The sequence below is a fragment of the Saccopteryx leptura genome, chromosome 9 (genome assembly GCF_036850995.1).
Source record: "Saccopteryx leptura isolate mSacLep1 chromosome 9, mSacLep1_pri_phased_curated, whole genome shotgun sequence".
In the NCBI taxonomy this organism is placed as follows: domain Eukaryota; kingdom Metazoa; phylum Chordata; class Mammalia; order Chiroptera; family Emballonuridae; genus Saccopteryx; species Saccopteryx leptura.
Window position 1 is genome coordinate 23,618,377 of NC_089511.1, and position 21,862 is coordinate 23,640,238.

Below are 21,862 nucleotides of genomic sequence, written 5' to 3' on the forward strand. Positions count from 1 at the left end.
TGGCCAAGGCTGTTGGGGTTTTTTTTGTTTGTTTTGGTTTGATTTTTTACTTACTTTAGACTTTTATTTTAGAGGATGAACATTGTCTAGCCTTCTCTTTGCCCATATAATTGCATGGTGTAATTTAACATTACATTTTAGGACACACAGTGACTCAACTCCTATATACCTTATGATGTGGTCCCCACGATAAGTCCAGTAACCATCTGTCACTGTACAAAGCTATTACAGTATTACTGACTGTGCTGTACAATATATCCCATGACATTTATTTTATAACTGGAAGTTTGTACCTCTCCATCCCCTTCACTTTTTCACTCTCCCCTCTGGCAACCATCAGTTTGTTCTCTCTTTCTGTTTTATCTGTTTGTTTTGTTTTTCAGATCCCACATATATGTGAAATCATACAGTATCTGTCTAATTGCACTTAGCATAATACCCTCTAGGTCCATCCATGTTGTCACAAATGACAAGATTTCATTCTTTTTTATGGCTCTATAATATTTCATTGTATATATATGTATGTATATATCACATCTTCTTTATTTTTCTATCAATGGAAACCTAGGTTGCTACCATATTTGGGCTATTGTAAATAATGCTACAGTGAATATAGATTTACCAATTACTGTTTTCGTCCTCAAATTAGTGTTTTTGAGGACCCTCCATACTGTTTTTCCATAGCAGCTGCACCAGTTAATCCCACCAACAGTGAATAAGGGTCCCGTTTTCCCCACATCCTCGCCAGCACTTGTTTATTGTCATTTTTTTTTTAGTTTATTGTCTTTTTGATGATAACCATTCTGTCAGGTATGATGTGATATCTCATTGTAGTTTTGATTTGCATTTCTCTGATGATCAGATGTTCAGTCTTTTCAAGTTTCTGTTGGCCATCTGTATGTCCTGTGTGGAGAAGTGTCTATGCAGGTTCTCTGACCATTTTTTTTTATATATAAATCCACTCTACTCTTTTTTTTTTAAAGATTTTATTTATTGATTTTTACAGAGAGAGAAGGGTGGGGAATGAGAAGTAGTTGCTTCACTCCAGCTGTTCACTGGCCGCTTGTTGTATGTGCCTTGACCAGGCAAGCCCAGGGTTTCGAACTGGCGACTTCAGTGTTCCAGATCAACAGTTTATCCACTGCGCCACCATAGGCCAGGCTCTCTGACCATTTTTTAAATTGGATTGTTTGGGGTTTTTTTTATTTTGAGTTGCATGAGCTCTTAATATATTTTGATTATTAACGCCCTGTTGGATATACTGTTTGCAAATTTCTTCTCTCATTCAATAGGTTGCCTTTTCTTTTGCTGATGGTTTTCTTCTCTGTGAAAATGTCTGTTGTATTAAGTCACCCACAGCAGTCCAAGGAAGCTACCAAAATGCTGTCCACTTAGTTATGTATTCACTGGTTGATTCTTGTATGTGTCCTGACCAAGGATCAAACCCTCAAACTTGGTGTAGCCAGCTGATGCTCTGACCAACTGAGCTATCCGGCCAGGGCCTGCATCTTAACCAATTTTTTTTTAAAGATTTATTTATTGGTTTTACAGAGAGAGGAGGCCAGGAGTAAGAAGTATCAACTCATAGTTGCTTCACTTTAGCTGTTCATTATTTGCTCCTTGCTTGTATGTACCTTGACCAGGCAAGCCCAGGGTTTTGAACTGGCGACCTCAGTGTTCCAAGTTGATGCTCTATCCACTGCGCCACCACGGGCCAGGCATCTTAACTGTTTTTAAGTAATGTTAAGTGCTTTCACACTGTAATGCAACCAATTCTCAGACTTCTTTTCATCTTGGAAAACAGAAACCATGGTTACCGTGTACATATCCACAAGACAAAATTTCATCCTCCGTGCCCCTCTGGCAACCATCCTTCTACTTTCTGTCTGAATTCTCCAGCCAGGAATAGCTTTTATGTTCATTTCCTGGCCTGGAGACTCTAGGATCACATGAGTCGTGTAAATTTGATCCCAAATCCAAAAGAAGGCAGGTATGCGGTTACAAATTTCTCAGAAGAGGACTTCCTTTTCCCAGACCAGGTCCAGGCCAGTGTAGAAAAGCTTTTTTCTCTGGCTGGTGGGTGAATTTATTTCCTGCCCAACTTTCCCTGGAGGTCCCAACAGTATGTGTGGCGTGGCAGGTAGGGGGGGGGGAGTCTCTGTTCTACTTCTGTGGTTCAAGTAGGTTCAAAACTCTGTCCCTTGTCCCTGTGGCTATTCAAACCCAAGTCCCTGGGTCATGGAGACCAGGAGCGGGGCCCCAGGCAGGCGAAACAGCTGGGCTCCGGCTCAGACAGTCTTCCCTTCCATCTCTTGCTCAGGGCTGTCCTTATTCCCAGGCAGCTCAGCTCTGCATAAAAAGTGTGCTGAGCCCTGGCCGGTTGGCTCAACGGTAAAGCGTCGGCCTGGCGTGTGGGGGACCTGGGTTCGATTCCCGGCCAGGGCACATAGGAGAAGCGCCCATTTGCTTCTCCACCCCCACCCCCTCCTTCCTCTCTGTCTCTCTCTTCCCCTCTCGCAGCCAAGGCTCCATTGGAGCAAAGATGGCCCGGGCGCTGGGGATGGCTCCTTGGCCTCTGCCCCAGGCGCTCGAGTGGCTCTGGTCGCAGCAGAGCGACGCCCCGGAGGGGCAGAGCATCGCCCCCTGGTGGGCAGAGCATCGCCCCTGGTGGACGTGCCGGGTGGATCCCAGTCGGGCGCAAGTGGGACTCTGTCTGACTGTCTCTCCCCGTTTCCAGCTTCAGAAAAAGTACAAAAAAAAACCCCAAAAAAACAAAAAAAACAAAAGTGTGCTGATGGTTTTCTATCCTAAGTTTCTAGATGTTTTATAGAATTAACCCCCCCACTATCAAATCAGTTCTACTTAAAAATTAAAAAATGGACTGTCCCTTACATTTCTTTTTCTTTGTATTGGTTTTAGCCTTAATTTTTCATGGGCTCCTGCCTTTTGTCAATGGAAGTAGGGCTCAGGTGTTCCCTGGACACAGCCCCAGTGGACGTCCAGGAGACAGATGCTCAAGGGGAACCGGCAGAATGAGGGGAAACAGCCAGAGCTCCCAGTTAGGGCTGCGGGAAGGCTGCCAAGAGGGTGCTGCCTCTGTTTCAGGGATGTCTGGGCCCGTAAAACTTGTGTTGATAACATTGGCAGTGGACCATGAGACAGGCTGGGACTACCTCAGCTGGGATAATAGGACTAACAGGGCAATGATAAGGACGGTAATAATAGCTAACGTTAGTCACTTGAGTCATTCAATCCCTGCACCCATACACAAACATCAACAACAGTTAAAATTCTCATCCTTGTTTTAAAAATAAGGAAACTAAAACTCAGAAAGTTCAGCAACTTGCCCAAGGTTACAGCTAGCAAGTGGGAGAGCAAGTATTAAATCTAAGTATGTCGGCCCTGGCTGGGTAATTCAGTTGTTTAGAGCATCGTCCCCAGTACACCAAGGTTGTGGGTTCTGTCCCTGGTAAGGGAACATAATAGAATCAACCAATGGCCTGACCATGCGGTAGCACAGAGGAGAGTATCAGCCTGGGACTCAGAAGACCCAGGTTCAAAACCCCGAGGTCTCCGGCTTGAGTGTGGACTCACCAGCTGGAGCACGGGGTCACTGGCTTGAGCATGGGATCGTAGACATGACCCCACAGTTGCCGGCTTGAGCCCAAGGGTCGCCGGCTTGAAGCCCAAGGTTGCTGGCTTGAGCAAGGGGTCACTTGCTCTGCTGGAGTCCCTCCCAGTCAAGGCACATATGAGAAAGCAATCAATGAACAACTAAGTTGCCGCAACAAAGAATTGATGCTCCTCATCTTTCCCTTCCTGTCTGTCTGTCCCTGTCTGTCCCTCTCTCTGTCTCTATCATACACACACACAAAATCAACCAACGAATACATAAATAAGTGGAACAGCAAATCAATGTTTCTCTCTTTCTCTCTCTTTCTATCCCTCCTCTCCCTCTCTCAAATCAATACATTGAAAAATGAAAAAAGTATGTCTGACCCCAAAGTCTTTGCTGATAACTCTTAAGTCTGAAGGCAAAAGGAAAAGACCACATGCTCCCACCCAGCAGTTCTGTGCAGTGATAAGAGTCCGACTCTAAGGCCAAGCTGGCCTGGCCCAGAGGAAAAGCCCACAGGACTCTGGAGCTGGAGGGGTGACCTGAGCACCCTGCAAATTCAGAGTCAGAAACCAGAGGCTACATGCTCAGACCTGGTTGGTCAGGGCAGGCCACGCTGGCCACAGCTCAGGGCCACTGGGCCTAGAGAGGAGCCATGTCTCTTCACCATGGCTGGGCTTGCCCTTCACATTTCCTAAGAGGCTGGAAAGTCTGTGTCCCTTGCCTTTCAGTCTCCCCTAGTACCTATATAAGCTCAGAAGGTTGTATGTCTTGAGCAGAGAAGTTGTGTTGGGGTATCTTGGCAATCTACACTGGACAGGCAGGATAAGGCCAGACTAAAGAGGACCTTAAAAGCCAAGCGGTCTCTGATGTGGCAGGCAGCAGGGAGCCACTACAGGTTCTTGAGCAAGAGAGTGACCTGATGAGCATATTCACTCAAGGAACACTGATGTGTAGATGAGTTGAAGACAGAAGCAATAGGTCAGGACCCCAACCATTCCTCCAAGCCTCACCCCTTAGGTGACCTCTAAGGGATCTCTAATGCAGATTCATGTGCCTGGAAAGGACCAGGGGGCATTTCTTCCAGGCAGTATGAGCCATGCCTAACTGCAAAAGAGTCCCAGACCCTTTAAAGAACTGTCCCTTCAGGGCCTGGGCCACCCAGGCACTTGCCACCATCCTGATCTATTCCAGAGAGGTACAGCTATATAAAGAATCACCTTCTACCAAATAAAATTGGTACCACTTAATAAATGCAGGGGCTGAAGAAGACATTGTTTACATCTGAACAGAGTGTAAACCATCATGTAAGTAAATCCTTTCTTCCATTAGGAATTGAAGAGGTGTATTTAGTAAGAGACATGTATGTCTGATATATGCTCATTGATAAAATACTCCAATCTTTCTGGATTGGTCCTACCTGCCAATTTGTAACAGGACTGCAATACTGGCTGAACCCTGTCAGGGAGTAACTCCACTTTAAGATGTGGGCCTGAGTCTGTCTCTGCCTCCCCTCCCCCCACAAAAAAAAATAGGTGGGCCCCTAGAAAATAAGTCAGAAATGGCTCAAAAGAGGGTCAGCATCAGGCACCCACCTGAGTGAGCCATGTGGAGCTGGGGAGAAGGACCCCAATTATATGTGCCTCTTCCTGGGTGCTGGGACCCTGCAGAGGCAGTGAAGTATTATGGGCACCAGCACAGGTTTGGCTTCAGAGCCCCAGTTTTCTCATCTGTAAAATGGGAATGAAATTTATGAGTTTGATCCCTGGTCAGGCCACACACAGGAACAGATCGATGTTTCTCTTTCATTCTCTCCCTTCCCCTTCCTCTCTCTCTAAAATTAGTAAAAAAAAAAAAAAATTTAATTCAGTTATTGGCCCTGGGCCTGGTCAGTGGTATCATACGACATGTATGACTGACAATAACAGCTCCACCGTCATTGCGATTGGACACAAATATTTTTAGCTTGGCTGCGGATGGACGGAGGCAGCACACAGCGTCCACTGGCTCCAGTGTCTAGGCAGAGGTGGAAATGAGATGCCAGCGAGCCCAGTGCTGCATCTAGGAGAGTCGCCTGCAGCCTGGGAGGGAAACCCAGGTGGGGAAGCTGACTTGGCACAGATCTGCCACTCACTCGGTTTCCAGCCACTCACTGCCTTTCCCAGGCCGTTCATTACAGCCTGTCATGACCACGGTCCCCACTGTGCCCCGGCTACTCCCCTGGCACTGTTGGTCTCAGTGTAAATAAATCTCTTTTCTCCTGAGGTCAGTCAAACAAGGTTAGACTTGTCCCCAGAAGAATGTGGCTAAGAAACTAGAGAGAAAACAAAACCAAGAAATTAAAATGCAGCCACCTGCAAACAAGAGGACTTCTGATAAGAATCTGGGCCCAGAGTGGACTGGCAGCCTCCTCAAACTGCCTCCTCGTCTCCTCAACTCCACCCATTTGCTTGGCAAGAAGCCCTCCTTCCAGAACCTGTTTCCTGTAGCCTGGAACAGCATCAGACCTTCCTCTAGTTCTTGGCAGGACCAGCCTCTGTGCTTGAGCTCCTGAAAAATTTGATTGGTCCAGAGAGTCCTCCTTTGGCCCGCAGCTCTCCCACAGTAATAATACCTGCTGGACAGAGTCCTCGAAAAGGCCAACGATATAGCCAGTGATGCAGCCAGTGATGCCAACTGCAATGAATGTAAGCTCCATGAGACCAAGACTTCCTCTTGTTTTCTGCCCCATCTTCTGTGCCTGGCCCATAAGGAATGCTCATGTCATGGTGTTTGTTGAATGAATTATAAATATGAATATGAATATAAGCTTGAGTATGTACATATAATCTCTAGAAGGACCCATGAGAATCTAGTATCAGTGATTGACTTTGGATAGATGAAAATAGAGTCCCTGCCTGACCTATGGTGATACAATGGATAGAGTGTTGATCTGGAATGCTGAGGTCACCGGTTTAAAACCCTGGGCTTGCCTGACCAGGAGGTGGCGCAGTGGATAGAGCGTCAGACTGGGATGCGGAAGGACCCAGGTTCGAGACCCCGAGGTCGCCAGCTTGAGTGCAGACTCATCTGGTTTGAGCAAAGCTCACCAACTTGGACCCAAGGTCGCTGGCTCAAGCAAGGGGTTACTCGGTCTGCTGAAGGCCCGCGGTCAAGGCACATATGAGAGGGCAATCAATGAACAACTAAGGTGTTGCAACATGCAATGAAAAACTAATGATTGATGCTTCTCATCTCTCTCCATTCTTGTCTGTCTGTCCCTGTCTATCCCTCTCTCTGACTCACTCTCTGTCTCTGTAAAAAAAAAAAAAATAATAATAATAATAATAATAAAACCCTGGGCTTGCTCAGTCAAGGCATATATGACTTGATGTTTCCTGCTCTTCCCCTTTCTCTCTCTCTCCTTTCTCTAAAATCAATAAATAAAATCTTTTTTAAAAATAAGGAAAGAAAATAGAGACCTAAGGAATGGCATATGGAGAGGAAGATAGTTTTCACTATAAAACAATCTTATCTGTTTTTTATTTTACAGAGAAAGAAGAGAGAGAGAGAGAGAAACATCAATCTGTTGTTCCAGTTATTCATGCATTCATTGGTCAACTCTTTCTCTTTTTTTCAATTTTAATTGGTTTTTAGAAAGAGAGAGAGAGAAAAATATCAACTTGTTCCACTTATTTATTGGCTGATTCTTATATGTGCCCTGACTGGGAATCAAACTCACAACCTTGGTGTATCAGGATGATACTCTAACCAGCTGAGCTGCCCAGCCAGGACCACCAATCTGTATCTTTTGTATTTTTTTTTACCATGCATATATTTTAACTATTTAAAATTAAAAACACAATACTATTTATATTAGCACTGAAAAAAATGAAATACTTTGGTGTAAATCTAACAAAATATGTAGAAGAGCTATCTGAGGAAAACTATAAACCTCTGATGAAAGAAATTAAAGAAGACCTAAATAAATGGAGAGATGTTTCATGTTCATAGATAGGAAGATTCAATATTGTTAAGATGTTTGCTCTCCTTATCTTGAGCTATAGATTCAATGCCATCTCATTCAAAATCCCAGAAAGGTATTCCTTTCAATAAACTGATTCTAAAGTTTATATGGAGAGGCAAAAGACCTAAAATAGCCAACATGATGATGAAGAAGCATAAAGTTGGAGAACTGACACTATTTGACTTCAAGACTTACTATATGTCTACAGTAATCAAATCAGGGAGGTATTGGCAAAAGAATAGACAAATAAATAAACAGAACAGAATAGATAGTCCAGAAAAAGACCCACATAAATACAGGTAACTGATTTTTGACAAAGAAGCAAAGGCAATTCAATAGAAAAGTATAATTTTTTCAACAAATGGTGCTAGAACAAAGTAGACATTCACATACGAAAACAAACAAAACAGAAATCAGGACACAGATCTTACACCTTTTACAAAAATTAATTTAAAATGGATCTTAAACTTAAATGTGTAATGCAAATAATAAAACTTCTAGAATATAACAGGAGAGAATTTAGGTGGCCTTGGTTCTGGTGTGAGTTTCTAGGTATAACAAAAGCACAATCCATGTGGAAAAAAGAAGACACTGCTAGACCTTATTAAAATTCAAAATGGGCCCTGGCCGCTGGCTCAGTGGATAGAGAGTCAGCCTGGCATGTGGAAGTCCTGGGTTCAATTTACCAGTCAGAGTATACAGTAGAAGCGACCATCTGCTTCTCCCCACATCCCTCTTCTCTCCCTCTTCTACTCCCTCAGCCAGTGGCTCCTGGGCACTGAGTATAGCTCAGTTACTCTGAGTGTCAGCCTCAAGAGCTAAAAATAGCTCAGCTGATTCAAGCATCGGCCCCAGACAGGGGTTGCAGGGTGGATCCCAGTTGAGGAGCATGTGGGAGTCTATCTCACTATCTCCCGTCCTCTCACAAAGAAAAAAAAGGAAGGAAGGAAGGAAGGAAGGAAGGAAGGAAGGGAGGGAGGGAGGGAGGGAGGGAGGGAGGGAGGGAGGGAGGGAGGGAGGGAGGGAGGGAGGGAGGGAGGGAGGGAAGGAGGAAGGAAGGAAGGAAAGAAAGAAAGAGAGAAAGAAAGAAATCAAAATTGCCCTGCAGATAGCTCATTTGGTTGGATCATCCTCCCGAAGCACAGAGGTTGCCCATTCTATCCCTGGTCAGGGCACAAATGGGAACAGATCTGTATTTCTCTCTCTCTCTCTCTCTCTCTCTCTTTCTCCCTTCCTCTCTCACTAAAATCAACAAATTTAAAAAAAAATTTTAATTCAAAACGTCTGCTCTGCAAAAGACATAACTCAGAAAATGAAAAAAAAATATTTACAAAAGACATATCTAATAAAGAAATTGGATCTAAAATATATTTTTAAAAACTCTTCCAACTCAACCAACCATAAGAAAACAAACAACCCAGTTAAAAATATGAATAAGCCCTGGCTGGATAGCTCAGTTGGTTAGAGTGTTGTCCCAATACATAAAGGTTGCAGGTTTGATTCCTGGTCAGGGCACATACTAAAACAGATTAATGTTTCTGTCTCTCTCTCCCTTCCTCTCTCTCTAAAATCAATCAATAATTTTTTTTTAAATTTAAAAAATAGATAAGAAATATGCACAGACATCTAACCAAGAAAATAAATGAATGAGAATAAGCACCGGATGTGCAACATCCTATGTCATTATGGAATTGCACATTAGAACAATGAGCACTGCACACTTATTACTTTTTGGCTAAAATCCAAAAGAACTAACAACACTTAATGCTAATAAGAATGCAGGATCTCAATGATTGCTGATGGGAATGCAGATTAGTTCAATCACTTTGGAAGATAATTTGGCAGCTTCTTACAAACTTAACATACTATTACCATATAATCCAGCAATCATGCTCTTTGGTATTTAGCCAACTGAGTAAACATAAACATGTACATACATGTTTATAGCAGCTTTATTCATAATCACCAAAATCTAGAAGCCACCAAGATATTTCTCAATAAATGAATGGATAAAAAAACTATAGTCCAGGCCCTGGCGGGTGGCACAGTAGATAGAGCATCATCCCAGAGCACCAAGGTCACTGGTTAGTTTCTGGGGTCACGGCTCGACTTCGAGGGTATCGGCTCAACCCCAAGCTCACCAGTTCGAGCCCCGATCAGGGCATATATGAGAAGCAATCAATAGCACAAGTAAGTGGAACAAGCTGATGCTTCTCTCTCTTGCTCGCTCTCTCTCTTTCCCTCCCCCCTTCTTCTCTCCCTCAAAAAACAAAACAAAACAATAGTCCATTTATACAATGAGACATTATTCAGCACTGAAAAGTAATGAGCTATCAAGCCACAAAAGACATGAAGGAACCGTAAATGTTATGTTTCTAAGTGAAAGAAACCAATCTGGAAAGGCTATATACTCTATGATTCCAACTGTATGGCATTTTAGAAAAGGCGAAACTACACAGATGGTATAAAGATCACTGGTTGCCAGGGGTTCTGGGCAGGGAGGGTGAATAAGTGGAGCACACAGGGCAGTGAAACTCTTCTGTACAACTGGACATCACTTTATGGAAGTCACAGTTGTCACAGTGCCATTATATATTTGTCAACATCCATAGAATACACAGCACCAAGAGTAAACCCTAATATAAACTATGAATTTTAGTTAATAATAATAATATATGTCAATATCAATTCATCAATTATAACAAATGTAACACACTAATAATGCATGTTAATAACAAGGGATATTATATGTTTAGAGTGGGATGGCTACACAGAACTCGTATTTTCTGCTCAATTTTTCTGTAAATCTAAACTGTCCTTTAAAAATAAGCCTATTAGTTATTTTTTCTTATTAAGTATTTTTTAAAAGAAAGCTTACAAAGTATAAAATAAAAATTATTCAGCCAATGTCATGTGCTTTCCAAACAGACAGCCCAGGATTTAAGTCCCCAATCTTGAACCAACCTCAGCTTCCTCCTGTGAGTTAAGAGTGACGCCTTCTAGGGTTGGTTTAAAAGTTCCAGAACTCTGAATTATACTGCCTACATGATTTCTATAGATGGGGGAAGAGTGACCTTCTCTTGGCTGGGTGGGGAACCCAGGAGGTACTTTCTGCAGAAATGACACTCAAAAGCTTCCCCACTGCAGGAAGACACTGGAAAGAAAGCACGTGGCCCCAGCCCAGCCTCTGCCAGGCCACCTGGTCTGCTGGCCTACATGCATAGCAGCTTCACTGAGGCCTGGGACAGCCCCTCCAAGGAGGCAAGCAGGACGGCGACGTATTCTATGACCCAGTTCAATGAAGATGGGAAGGGACCTACAGAGCAAGGGGGGCCACCACCCTGCCCTGGTGTGCCTTTTTTACGATGGGACCCTCAGGAGCCTCTAAGTTACCTTCTTCATCCATAAAAATGGCACTACCAAGGCCCATGCCCATGGTGGCAGTGGGAGCACCAGGCAGCAGTGGGAGACAAAGCTGAAGTGTATGTTACTCCACCAGGCAGTGAGTGGCCCCGATATTACTGCTGGGAAACCAGCAATGCAGAGCCTCAAGGGCAGCAGCAGGGAGTAGAGAAAACCCAGGCTTCTGAACACGTGATTAACCTCCCAAGCCTCAGTCTCTTTGTCTGTTATCTGGGAATAAACACAGTTCTTCGCCTCCTGGGCTCTGTATGGATTCAGTGAGATAGCAGCTGCCCAGGGTTGCACACCCTGCCTGGCACAGAGGTGTGCCTTCATATGGTGTAAATGCCACCCCAGCTGTGTAATTCTGGACAAACTGTGGTCCCCGCCAGGGCTTCCTCTCTAATCCTGCTCAGATCTGAGGCCAGAGGAGGCCACCGTATTGCTACCATTAGGGATAGTGTTGGTTGCCCTGTGGGTACTTGACTGGAAACTTGGACAAATTGAATCACATGGACAAGGTCTTGGCACCCAGTGAGCTGGGTTGGAAAAAACACAGTTGCAAAAAAAACAGAATGAACTCAACAGCTTTTGGGAAGGACTTTGAGGTCAGGAAGAGAGTTGTTAAAGAGGGTCCCATGAAAGGACATGGGTGTTGTTGAGTTAACAGGGAGCCCGGCTCCCAGTCATAGCCAGTTTTCTGCACAATGTTATCATTGAACCCTGGAGACCCAAACAGGCAGGGCCTGGCTCGCAGACGCGCCAGCCAGAGGGAGCCGGGCAGCGCTGACTCACCGGCAGGGGAGCGGGCCACAACTGAACCGGTACCCGTGGGAGTGTCAGGAGTTGGCCAGGGCCACGGCAGCAGGGAGTGCCAGCTTGGGGAAGTGGATTTTGGAGATTTCCACCCCACATAGAGGGCTAGAGCTAAACTTTCTGGGTTCAAATTCTAGCTCTACTACATACTGGCTAGCCATAGGCAGGTGACTTAGGTTCCCAGCTAAGCTAAATGGGGAAATAGTAGTAACTACCACACAGGGTTGTAACGTGGATTTCAGACCAAGCCTGTTCAGCATTTAACACAGTGCTTGCCCAGGGTAAAAGGCAGCAGCTATTATTACTGTTACTTAGGGCAGTACTAGTAGCAAGACCTCCCGCCTGCCTGCCCCCTCCCTCTGACTTGGGTCCCACCCTCTATAATATATAACTTTGTTATCTAAAACGTTGTCTGGACTGGATCATCAGGGAGGTGCAGAGCCTAGGAGACCCTCTGGCCCACCCCCTCATGCAGGATCTCCTCTGCAGCTTGCCCAGCCTCTCCTTACATGCCTCCACTAACAGGGAGCTCATCACTCCATGAAGCAGCTTGTACCACATTCAGATAGCTCTGATCACAAGTTCTCTAAGCAGAGCCAAAATTTCCTCCCTGCAAACTGTCCCTTAATGGAAGGGATTTTTCTGCCAGGGACTTTCCAAGGTCTGGAATCCACCCACCCTACAAATGCCTTTGAACAGGGCTCCAGTTACTCCTCCAGGAAGGCTCCCTTGAACCCCACCCTGAGCATCTCATGCATTATGGCTCCATTGCTCCCCACAGGGACGCACACAGCCTCCAGCCGCTGGGTCCGCGAAGCAGAACACCTTGGATATCTCCTAGGCCTTGCACATCTTCTGTGTCACTCAACCTTTATAAAACCCCTGTGAGACATGCACTATTTCTTTGCCCAATTTTTAAAATTGTGGTGAAATATACATAACATAAAATCTTAACCATTTCTAAGTGTATAGTGACTGTATTAAGTATATTCAAGTTGTTGTGCAACCACCACTGACATCCTTCTCCAGAACTCTTTTTGTCTTGCAAAACTGAAACTCTATACCCACTAAATAATGATTCCTCCATTCCTCCCTCCCTCCAGTCACTGGCAACCTCCATTCTACTTTCTTCTTTTTCTTTTTTTAAGTTTATGTATTGATTTTTTTAAAAATTTTTATTTTAGGCAGAGAGGAAGAGAGAGAGAAACATTGACCTGTTCCTGTATGTGTCCTGACGGGGGATCCAACCTGCAACCTTTGTATATCAAGATAACACTGTAACGACCACGCTATCCAGCCAGGGCTCCATTCTACTTTCTGTTTCTATAAATTTGACAACTCTAAGGACCTCATATAAGTAGAGTATAGAGTAGAGTATTTGTCCTTCTATGTCTGGCTTATTTTACTTAGCATAACGCCCTCAAGGTTCATCTGTGTTGTAGCATGTGTCCTTTTTAAGGCTAAATAATATTCCAGTGTATGTATCCACCACATTTTGTTTATCCATTCATCTGTCAATGGACATCTGAGTGGCTTCTATTTTTTGGCTATTGCAAATAATGCTGCTATGAACATGGGTGTACTAATACCTCAAGATCCCACTTTTAATTCTTTTGGGTACATACTCAGAAGTGGGACTGCTAAATCATTAGGTAGTTCTAGTTCTTAATTTTTGAGAAACTGCCAAACTGTCTTCCACAGTGTCTGTACCACTTTACAATCCCGCCAACAATGCACAAGGGTCCAATTTCTCCACATCCCAGCCAACACTGGTTATTTTCTGTTTTGCCTCTGTTTTCGTATAGTAGCCATCTTAATGAATGTTAGACAATATAGGGAGAGCCGATATTTATCGTCCTTTCCCTGAGGAAAGTGGAACCGGAGAGGCCTGTGACTTGCCCAGGGTCCCACAGGCAGCATGCAGCAGACCAGGGATTCAAGCTCAGGGCTGTCCGGTGTTCCCAACAGCCCTCATCCCGGCACATCCCTGTTGTCTGACGGCTCAGTGACCAACCTGGTGCCTCCAGCATCCTCTGAGCTCTGTCAGGGAGGAAACGATGACCCCCGAAGGAGACCTCTTCCTTGCCCGGAGTGCAAGAATAACCCCAGTCCCTGGATCTCTGGGACCCAGGCGACCCTTAAAAGACGGTTTCAGCAAAGGCCTTACCCTGCACGGTCCGCAGAGCTGTTGGCCTGGAGGCCTCCCTGGGCTGGGCTGGGCTGGGCCTCCCTCTCTGGCAGCCAAGCTGGAGCGAAGAGTGGGGTCTGGGACGGCAGTGGGACGCGGGCTTGCTCCGCAGCCGCGAGATGGACCGGTGGCGCCTTGGTTGGATTCTCTTGCGCGAGAGCAGAGGCGGCGCGGGCGGGAGCGGGGAGCCCGCCAGGGGCGGCGCGCGGATTCCCGAATCCGGTGGAGCCGGGCGCCTGGAGCGCCTGGAGCGCGGGGCAGGGCCGTCGGAAGGGGCCAGGCCCTGCACGCTAAGTGACCCCATCAAGGAGCAGCGGGTGCAGCGCGGGGACATCCCCCGCGCTGCGGCGTCCTGCCTGCCTGACCGTGGGCAAGCTAAGTCTTCCCTGAGCCACCGTTTCTTCATCTGTTAAGTTGGGAGAGACTCAGTCAAACTTTGCAGGGAGCTGTAGACATTAAATGAGCACCAGACACACAGTGCCAGGCTGATGAGTGGCTGCCAACTGTGATGGCCACCACTGCCTCCTCCCACTCCCATGACGATCCCCAAGCTGTCCCACACCTGTCCCACACTGCTCTGCCCCTCGCCATTGGAGGGCTGGCAGAGCTTTGAGATTAAGGGTCCAGCCTCCTAGATGATCCCAGGGAGTATGAATGTATTAGTTCTGGTCTGCTTCTCAGAAAAACAAACACAGTAACAATAATTTCTTCAGGTAAACAAAGCCAGGGTCACAGAGCCGTTTGCCCCTGTATTATGTATAACAGCGATCATTTGCTAGCACCCTGAATTTCATTTGTAGGGACTACTTGACTACTATCTTACCATGCAAGGGGATAGATAGTATGTGGCCATGATAAAAGTGGATATCTACATTTATTTGCATTTCCATGACATACATTTGAGTGGAGTTAAAAAACAGGTAATAAGAAAATTATGTTTAGTCCTGGCTGGGCAGCTCAGATGGTTAGAGCTCTTCCCAATATGCCAAGTTTACAGGTTGGATCCCCAGTCAATGAGTCGATGTGCTGTCCCCACACCCCCCAAAAAAGCCAAAGTCATGTATAGATGAGTCATAGAGCCGTGTGTGTGTGTGTGTGTGTGTGTGTGTGTACAAATACAGATCTTCGTTGCTATGGTTTCCTGGTCAGTAGCAGTAGTGTCACCTAATATTTAACAAAATCGCCAGGTGATTTCTGAGGTTACAGTCTGAAAAGTGATGAAGTGTGGCTTTGTCTAGAGCAGGGGTCGGGAATCTTTTTGGCTGAGAGAGCTATGAACGCCACATATTTTAAAATGTAATTCCATGAGAGCCATACAACGACCCGTGTACGTTACAAATTATCCAATAAAAATTTGGTGTTGTCCCGAAGAACAGCTGTGATTGGCTCCAGCCACCTGCAACCATGAACATGAGCGGTAGGAAATGAATGGATTGTAATACATGAGAATGTTTTATATTTTTAACGTGTTTTTTTATTAAAGATTTGTCTGCAAGCCAGATGCAGCCATCAAAAGAGCCACATCTGGCTCGCGAGCCATAGGTTCCCGACCCCTGGTCTAGAGAGTTGCCCAGTAAAATATTCTAGGGAATGGGGTTGGGATTTGCTTTTCTTCTTGTGCCTTTCAGAACTGCAGGTATTTTTTATAAGCACATGTTATAAAAACTAAAAAGCTATTAAAATGTTTGCAAAACATAAGATCCAAAGCTATAAAATTCCTAGAATAAAACATAGGTAAAAAGCTTCGTGACATGGGACTTGGCAATTATTTTTCTGTCTTTAATTTTTCCATGGATTTGAGAGAGAGAAAAGTCAGGGAGGGGGGATAAAGGAGAGAGAGAGAGAGAGAGAGAGAGAGAGAGAGAGAAGCACCAACTTGTTATTCCATTTATTTGTGCACTCATTGATTGGTTCTTGTATGTGCCCTGACTGGGGATCAAATCCACAGCCTTGGTGTGCCAGGATGATACTCTATCCACTGAACCACTGGGCAGGGCCTAGACTTAGCAATGATTTCTTAGATGTGACACCAAAAGCACAGGCAACAAAAAGAAAAATAGATAAATGGAACTACATCAAAATTGATAACTTTTGTGCATCAAAAGACACATGAATAGAATGAAATAGAATAGAAGCCCGGAATTTATATATATGTATAATGAACTACTTCAGCTCAATATATATATATATATATAATGTATAATGAACTACTTCAGCTCAATAAAACAAAAAATGAATAACCTACTTAAAAAATAGGCAAAAGACTTGAATGGACATTTTTCCAGTGATAATAAACAAATGGCCCACAGATATATGAAAAGATGTTCAACATCACAAATCATCCAAGAAATGCCAATCAAAATTACAATGAGATATCACCTCACATTCATTAAATGGCTACTGTCAAAAACACAGAAAACCCTGGGATTACCTGGTCAAGGTACATATGGGAGTTGATGCTTCCTGCTTCTCCCCTCTTCTCTCTCTCTCCCTCTCTCTCTCTCTCCCTCCTCATTCTCTCCTCTCTAAAATGAATAAATAAAGTCTTTTAAATTAAAAAAAAAACACACAGAAAATAACAAGTGTTGGAAATTGGAGCCCTTGGGAACTATTGGTAAGATTGTAAAATGTTGCAACTGCTATGAAAAACAGTATGGAGGTTCCTCAAAAAATTTAAAACAGAATTCCCTTATGATCTAGCAATTCCACTTCTGGTTATATACCTACCAAAAATTGAAAGCATGGTCTTGAAAAGATATTTGTACACCTATATTCATAGGAGCATTATTCACAATAACTAAACCATGGAAACAACCAGTGTCCATCAACAGATGAGTAGATTAGCAAAATGTGGTATATATACAATGAAATAGTATTATTCAGCCTTAAAATGGAAAAAAATTCTGGTGCATGCTACAACATGGATAAGTTTTGAGGACGTTCAGCTAAATGGAAAAAGCCAGACAGAGAAAGACAAATCCGATATGATTCCACCTCTATGAGATACCTGAGTATTCAAATTCAAAGAAACATATAGTGGAATGGTGGTTGCCAGAAGCTGGGGGCAGGAGGTCATTACTCAATGGGTACAGAGTTTCAGTTTTGCAAGATGAAAAAGTTCTGGAGATGTGTTTCATAATAATGTAAATGTACTTAATACCAATAATTAAGATAGTTTTTACAAACTGCATACGAGGAGATTTTAATGATCTGGGAAAGTAGAAAGACAAGGAAGCTGGGAAGGGAAGGTGTGGCCACCGGGAAGGGAGGATTGAGGAGGCACGTAGGTGATAAAGCCAGAAGTGGAGGTTTGGATGTGGTGGGAGAGTCCAGGGCCCAAATGTAAATGTGGTCATGCTATGACAGGCAAGAGGCAACCAGAACGCTTGAGAGCAGCGCCTGGCCTTTCTGAATAGCTGCCTAGCGAGTCCTCATCTCTTGGGCCTTTCAAACTCACCACTTTGCCTGACCTGTGGTGGCACAGTGGATAAAGCGTGGACCTGGAACGCTGAGGTTGCCGGTTCAAAACCTTGGGCTTGCCTGGTCAAGGCACATATGGGAGTTGATGCTTCCTGCTCCTCCCTTCTCTCTGTCTCTCTCTGTCTCTCTGTCTCTCTCTCCTGTCTAAAATGAATAAATAAAGTCTTTAAAAAAAATTTTTAAAAAAAACTCACCACTTGGACTTTGACCTTGCTAACTGTAGAGACATCCCCACTTATCCACCTCCCCATCACCTGAGATGACCCCCAGGGGGAAGGCCTGGCTGGGTATGGAGCTCTTCCTGGCTGGGATGCACAGACAGCCCTGGGAAGCTCAGGAGGCAGATTCCCAGGCTGACTGCAGCCCTGTTCCCAGGGGACATCACCCCCAGTTGTGAAACATGGCCCTCAAGCACAAGTGTGCAGGATAGCTGGAGCCCAGAAAACCCCTGGGATTGTCGCAGGCCTGTAGGCCATGGTTCTCAGAACTCCATGGAGTCTCTTGGGGTCAAAGGATCCGATTGTCCATTTCAGAGATGACTCTTCCTTCCAAGCCTGGGTCATGGATGGTCATCAGACAAAACCAGGCCTAACTTCCCTGAACCCTCGCCTGAGGGAAGAGACTTGCCTACTCCGGTGGCAGAAGAGCTGAGGCCAAAACCCCAGAACCCCAGGGCCCAACTCCCAGGCCTGGCTCCCTGCACTAAGCCTATCCGGAGAATTCTACTTTTTGCATTTATTTATTTTGGGTACCATCAAAGCCCCTGAGATGGGGTGGAAGGTTGGAAGCATTCCAGGTCTCCAATACCATCCCCTACCCTCTAAAACTACCAGAACAGGCATCCCCAAACCTGCCCAAATTCCTGTATCCTTGAGATGAAGTCCAAGTTCTCATTGGACTTTCAAGGTTCTTTAAAACTTGGTCTCCACCAAATTCCTCTTTTCATCTCCCACTCTCCCATTCCCTCCAGAACTTTCCCAATTCCCTTCCTATTCCTGCTTCCTTCTCCTTTCTGCCTAATAGATTGTTCTTCCTTCTTTTTTTTTCTTACAGAGACAGAGAGAGAGAGTCAGAGAGAGGAATAGATAGGGAGACAGGAAAGAAGAGAGAGATGAGAAGCATCAATAATCAGTTTTTCGTTGCGACACCTTAGTTGTTCATTGATTGCTTTCCCATATGTGCCCTGACCATGGGACTACAGCAGACTGAATAATCCCCTGCTCGAGCCAGCGACCTTGGGTCCAAGCTGGTGAGCTTTGCTCAAACCAGATGAACTTACGCTGAAGCTGGCGACCTCGGGGTCTCGAACCCGGGTCCTCAGCATCCCAATCTGACGCTCTATCCACTGTGCCACCGCCTGGTTAGGCTGTTTTTCCTTCGTAAGCAGGGAGCTGTCCCGCAGTGACCAGACATCCTCAGTCACAGCCTATTGTGTTCCCACAAGATGGGATGTATGCCTATATCAAGAGTAGAGAACCTTTCTTATGTGTCTCCTCCTAGTTTCCATTCCCTTGACCAGTCAGACTGATAAATGTTGATCAAGAAAATGAACGCATGAGTTTTCTGCCCTTCTTTTATGGCTAAGTCTATCACCTTCCCAAAGGCTCTGTAACATGGCCTTGAGCTTCCACAATGGGCCCCTAAGTGCCAGCGACTTTACCTAGTTATCTTACGTAATTCTATGGCACAGGTGATAACATTTCAATTTTACAGATAAGGACACAGATGATGAGAGGTTCAATGACTGCCCACTGCTGGGAACTGGTGCACCCAGGATTGGAACCCAGCCTGACCAGCCTGTGCTTATTCTACTGTAGCCTCCCAGTAATCTCTGAGTGGGGAACAAAAGGTGTGCCCACAGACTTCTGGGGAATTCTCCACTCTGCGCAGGGATCTCTTAAATCTGTGCTTTGAGGAGGATGGTTAAGAGATAAGAAGAGTAGCACTCAGATCGGATGGCAGTAGGAGGCCAGGAGTCTGGGGAACCTTTAGAACCCTTTCTTGTTATCCCCCAATGCCTGGCCTTCTAGGCTCAGCACAGATAGGAGCTTAGCACAGAGAGTCAAAATATCCTCAACAGGTGGCTGGATAAGACAGGAGTCAAGAAGCCCTTGAGACAACCTTTTCACTTCTGCCCAGTTTCTAAAATAACCCAGAGAAAGCCCCAGGCTTGAAAGAGCCAGCCAGCGGTGCTTAATAAATGCTATACACTCTCTCTGCCCTTCCTGTACTCCTAAGAAGTGTTCTAACCTGTATTTTACATGTGAACGTCAGGTCAGGCAGTTACCTTCAAAGATCAAGTCTTAACCACCGTTAGATGGCCTCCATCCCCTTTCCTGAAAAATTCCCAGAGGAAACAAGTTTCCCACCCACCCCTCATGTCATCATAGTCTTGGAAATTAGTTTCCTAATTCCCATGAGTTGAGCTGACCCCATGTGGAACATGAGATGAGCTACAAAAATGTTCCTGTCCTTTGCCCCAAGTATTCGCTCTGGATGGGAAATAAAACTCAAGAAGGGAAAAAATCTAAAAGATTAAAAAAAGGGATTTTCACAGAGTTGTCCATAAAAGTGGAATTATTAATTATAATATAACTGGAAGCAGCCCGATTTCACAATCAAGGGACAGAGGCTGTACATCCGGGGATGGGTTTGTTCAAGTGGCAAATACCACCTAGACCTTAAAAATGACATAGCTGGTTTATTATGTTCATTTAAAATAAATGCAAAATGTCAAAGCAGAACATTTTAATTTCAGAATACCATCTGAATGAGAAAGGCTCACCTACACCATTTTATTATTTTTCTTTTCCTTTAAAGAATTTTAAATCAATTTTTGATGAAGTAATTAATGCATATGGCAAATTCAGGCACATTCTATATTAAGGTCTAAAATCCTAAAGCAATATACAAAGGAGCAGCACCCAGTAACCCATGACAACCATCTAAGAATGTGGGTTCTTCAGTTGACAAACCTCAGCAGGGAACAGGGAGAGAAGTAACTTGCTTTATGGTGATTTGGATCTGTTTTTTTTTTCCCCCTGCAAAGCTGAAGAAAAGGTTTAAAAATGTAAAAAATCCAACCTGACCTGCAGTGGGACAGTGGGTAAAGCGTTGACCTGGAATGCTGAGGTCGCCGGTTCGAAACCCCTGGCTTGCTGGTCAAGGCACATGTGGGAGTTGATGCTTTCTGCTCCTCCCCTCTTTCTCTCTGTCTGTCTCTCTATATATATCTCCTCTCTCTAAAATGAATAAATAAAACCTAAAAAAATAATTTAAAAATATGTAAAAAATCCAGAACAGAAAATTCATACCATTTCTCTAAGACATAGCTCAGAGCCTCTTGGCTGGGACTGTCAAGTCTAGCTCAAATTCTTCTTGCTGTGATCAGTGAAGGAAGCAGCTAAATCAGGGTGGAGAAATCAGGCAAAGAAAGTCACATGAGAGAAAATCAACTGCCTTCTTACCTGTTCACATACCAGAATCTTCTAGAGCTTTGCTGGGAGTTTTAAAGGGGCTCCAGGGCCCAGAGCAGGTGCCTCGGGGCTAGAGGCAGTGGGCATCAGGTGGGAGAGGCTGTGGCTGTCCCCAGCCCACAATCCAGGCTTCTCGGCTGATGGGAAGAGCAGGGAAAACAGGCCACTGCAACAGGATTCAGAAACTGAAGCCAGCAGGGGCGGGGCGGGGCCACGTGTCCCCAGCCTGCCTCAGAGTGGGGAATAGGAGGGGGCCACAAACTTAGAAGATCAGCTGGGAACTATTCTGACCAAAGGCGCCTGTGAGGATCATGGTGGGAATCCCCAGTTGGGTCATTTCAAGGGACTACCCCAGCTCCTCTCCAGAACACAATTACTTTAACAAAAAAAATCTCTTTACAAAACTTAATAAAATTGGGTGATAAGGTAGTGACCAGCGTGCATGGAGGGAAGCAAACATTAGACAGAAAAAAAGACTGATGAACATCAGTGTGGAGACCGATCGATTACCCAGGCTATAAGAGATATGAGCCCAGAGAGATCGAGTATTGAATCCAAGATCACACAGCCAGGGCTTCCCCACATGACTCAGGGCCTTTTCTGGTGTAACGTGTGATCTGACACACAGAGCTTGTGGGAGATCCTGAGGACACAGAAGAGAGGCCCTTTGCTCAACCCCATCTCCAAGGACAAGGGCACTCTCACTTTGCCTCGGTCAGAGCAAGTGCTGAGAAGGACTCTGCCCGGAAGAATTCTGTGGGCACTGGAAGGGCAGTTCCTTCTCCACCTAGTTTTCTCAGCAAGCTCCCCGACTTCCTCAAGACTGTATTTGGAGTTAGGGAAGAGCCAACACCCCAAGGGATCCTTCACCTCTCCCA

General features: G+C 45.0%; 1 protein-coding gene across 5 annotated transcripts in view; it reads right to left on the bottom strand.

Annotated features, from left to right (window-relative positions):
* Positions 1-21,131, bottom strand: part of IL34 (interleukin 34) — a 76,844-nt gene extending 55,713 nt beyond the window's left edge. For 2 of the 5 annotated variants that reach the window (XM_066350068.1, XM_066350061.1), the window contains exon 1: positions 20,976-21,131. The gene's annotated coding sequence lies outside the window, so the exon portion shown is untranslated. Of the gene's footprint in view, positions 1-14,007; positions 14,274-16,459; positions 16,483-20,975 lie in introns of those variants that run through there. The other 3 variants (XM_066350064.1, XM_066350066.1, XM_066350062.1) reach the window with 3 other exon arrangements.
* Positions 21,132-21,862: the final 731 nt, after the last annotated feature.